Source organism: Habropoda laboriosa, unplaced genomic scaffold (genome assembly GCF_001263275.1).
Source record: "Habropoda laboriosa isolate 0110345459 unplaced genomic scaffold, ASM126327v1 scaffold68, whole genome shotgun sequence".
Lineage (NCBI taxonomy): Eukaryota > Metazoa > Arthropoda > Insecta > Hymenoptera > Apidae > Habropoda > Habropoda laboriosa.
The window spans coordinates 1,791,244-1,795,006 of record NW_017100195.1 but is presented as its reverse complement, the minus strand read 5'-3'; the positions used below and the strand labels follow the sequence as shown (position 1 = coordinate 1,795,006).

At 39.2% G+C, this 3,763-nt stretch overlaps 1 protein-coding gene across 1 annotated transcript in view; it reads right to left on the bottom strand.

Moving 5' to 3' along the window:
- Positions 1-3,763, bottom strand: part of LOC108570317 (tyrosine aminotransferase) — a 30,755-nt gene that overhangs the window by 1,027 nt on the left and 25,965 nt on the right. The gene's annotated exons all lie outside the window — the stretch shown is intronic.

The window sequence follows — 3,763 nt, the reverse complement described above, 5'->3', positions numbered from 1 at the left end:
AGATCTGCAAAACTTATTTTTTAAATTTTCATTACGAGCTCAGATAAAAAAGTTGTAAAACGTGACCTTTACAATTTTCTTCGCGATTCCCACAAACTGTAATCTTTTCAAAATTTTTTGCACACGTCATCTAGTAAACTAATCTTTCTAACTTCTCAAAAAAAAAGTCAAGTCGTTTGGCCCAATTTTAAAAAAGTTATTCCGTTTTATAGGGTGGCCAAATACTTATGCACGGTAGTGTACTTCTTCGAGTTGCATACTTTTCGCATAACGGAAAGTGAACATTTTCTGGAAAAGAGTGGTATTATTGAGGATTTTGGTTTTTGACGACAAGACTGCAAGCTTATTTTTGCTAATCATTTTTCTAACTTACGATTAATATTTGACCCACTCAGAAGCCAAAGTGACCAACTCCGTCAAATTGAATTCTTTTTATTTACGCAGAGTTGAGCAGAACGCGTGTGCTTTGATACTAAAACTGGAAGAATTTCAATTGTTTCATTAGAACGTGTTTTAAGTGTTTCATAGAACACGCGTTATGTGTCAAATTACCGAGATTCCAGGAGGATTCGCTTAATCATTAATTTCAGAATTATTTGGTAGGAAAGCGATCACTTCTCGTGAAATTTTAACATACAGGGTTGAGCGGAAACATCTGACGGTTTTCGAAATGAAATAACGAGGCGTCATTTTGCACTAATAAATCTTTAATAGTGTACTAACAATTTACAAAGGAAGGAGATTCGTCTCGTAATAGAAAATTTGCTCTCGCGTATCTTTCAAATGGTCTTTGTTTGGTCTTCAAATGGTCTACGTGTTAAGGCGTATCCTGTAGCCGGATTTATGGCAGCGAGTCAAGTGGTCGCCGTCGCAGGCAAATATCGCTTTCTCAAAAACACCACAAGTGTTTATTGCGTTGCTTGCGACACTTAGTCCCTAGGACCAGCCCCTGCCATAAGTCCTGGAGTCTACGAACGGAAAATAGAAAAGTGGCCCACGACTTTTGCCAACGTCGATGGGCCACTTGACTTTAACAAAGCCTAGAAAAGCGGAGATTCCGCAGGATTCCCACGCATCCGTCCACAGTACACCTCATCCTAAGATAACGCGCTAAGGGCGAAATGGAGGGAGGTTGCGACGCACCGGAGTAAACTGATTGGTGATTTAGGAAAGGAAAAATCACCGATCAAGGTGTTTTGGGGAAAATAGAAGTCTTCGTCGAGGGAAACCGCAGAGACTCCAGCAGAAACACTTGGCCACTCGCAAGAGAAACACCTCTCACTTCGCAGTAGAATGTATATCTTGAATTAGTTGTAGAAAATAGAACATAAAATAAAAACTTAGCGTTTCAATCAAGAAACTGGTCCTTCGCAGCCTTAGAACATTAGTCGGCACACACGTGCAAAAATCGGCAACGCTTGAACGATCGAAAGATCAACCGCAAGCCCTAACACTACGCGACACCTTCCAAGTAACCCCTTGGAAAAAAATTCCGAAGGCGAGATATTAGAACAGGATGGCCAATTCACATCTTTCAAATCATGAAATGACGTGTCCTTCAAACAAATTACGCACAGCAGCCGTGCTCACACGTGCTGTGTGCGCTGTAGCCCCACGTGTGCAGTGTAACGGAGGCTTCTTGAAGGGAGATATAACTTTTAAGTAGAAATAAAAGCAATTTTTTGATAGCTGAGGTCAAGATCTGTCCAACGACCTAAATACTACGATCTTCACCTTCAATACAAAAAATTCATAAAAGTTGAGCAAATGATGCAAATAGTGTTCGTGATTTGCGAACTTCGCGACGCGATGCTTAATTCGACCGGTGCGCAAAGAATTCACGAACTGCTCTCGCGGCAAACTAATGGCACGAGTGCTGTTTAAATTTGTAGATGAGATTTGTGGTGGGTGAAAAAGAGATATATGTTTTACACGATAGACAAATACTGGCTGATTGGTGGTGACTGTTACTTTTTTATTTTTCGTGATGTCTCAAAGTTGGTGATAGAATCTCTGATAGAATGCCTCTTTTTCTGTGTGTGTTTGTGTTTTTATAAGTTCGGTGTGTACAGTGATTGGTGGTGTGAAATGTGTGAGAAGTGGTGGGAGTATCTGTTGATTGGTGTTTGGGGCGTGTGGTAGGGTTTGTCTGGTGGAGTCGAAGTGGGGAAATTGTTGCTAAAATAGTTATATTAGGGGATGGGAAAATCCTGAGGTCGGAAGGTGGTTTATGAGTGTAGTGCATGTGGTGTCCAGATGTAGGGTATTCGACTTTCGAAGGTAATAAAACAATTTGCTGATGGCGAGGAGAGAGACCAATTTACGGAAAATATATTATTTGTGAATATGGTAGGGCTCCATTGTTCGAGTCCTCGGTACGGTCGAACAAATAGTGAAATAACTATGACAGAAAGATTAAAGAAAGAGAATTTATTTTAACAAGTGCTCGTCAAGTTCATTTATTCATTCTCGTTCTATCGTCTCGTGTACATTTATTTAGTGCTGTAGCTGTGACGTAATAGTGCAATGTATAACCTGAACATGTATGAAAGCTTTATTGCAGTTACTTTTTAATAAAATCATTTTTACATTACGGTATCATCCTAGGCGGTCTACAAAAGAATCATTGTACATAAGAATGTACGAGCGAGCCGTTCTGTCTGCTACGAACCTGCTCGCAACAGATGTTCAAAATGATAACCATAAGCATCCGATGTAATCATGAAGGGAGCACGTTCGTGTCGCGTATGTTTTTCGACGTCACTCGTGTATGCCTGTTTTCTTTCTTGCATCTTCTCTCCTTTCCTTTCTTTTCACAAAAAGACACCGAGACACATTTCACTTTGATATTTATAGTTGTATTCTCTGACATATAGTTGAAATTAAAACAAAAATCGCCTCAACATGATGAGACGCGAGGTATAGTTGGTGGAAGCAATACAGCGTGGTCTCGAAGATTTGTCAGGCGTTGAAGTAATTTTCTTTTCGTCTCTATTGAAATACATTTGCAATCTCATTGTGTGTTGTTCTAACAATTCCAAGTTCATTTCAAATTCACTTTAATGCCTAACTAATTTTTACGCCATATTTCTTCCACCAACTGTACTTCACATGGCATCGTGTTGAAGCGGTTTTAATTAAACTACGTGTCAAAGAGTACCAGTAAACATATCAACGTGAACTGTGTCTTGGAGTGCTACGTTTGTTAGTGTAGTAATGGAAATTATTAAAAGGCGATCGATACGAAAGAATTGTAAGAATAACTTACTTCTCTTTGCAAAGTTTCAACTAAATAAAGAGAAGTTCCTACGAAGCAATATGAGAAGTAGTTTACAAGAAACAAATTGAGATTGAAAATTTCAAAATGTACATAAATAATGATTATTTACCCGTTCAAATTTGTAAACTTAAAATTGAAGCACGACATAAAATAAGAAAACAATCTCGAACTGTTTCAATCATATTCCCCAATTGCATTTGGGTGCAGCAAACCGGAAGACATACCCCTCTGTGTGCACCCCTTCATCAAAGCTACGTCAGCTATCCTAAACATCTACGTTTCCTGTTCACAGAGGGCTCTTCAATTAAGAAGATTGGCAAGCTCGGATAGGTGATTACATGTAAATTGATTTCCTAGGCGAACGTAGACATTAACTCCAACTAATCCATGGCGCGAACAATGCTCGCGCAAACATCGTCTCTTACCGAGTGGATAAATTCTCCGAGTTGTTAGTTAATCAACGTTAATTGCTTAGTCACACTC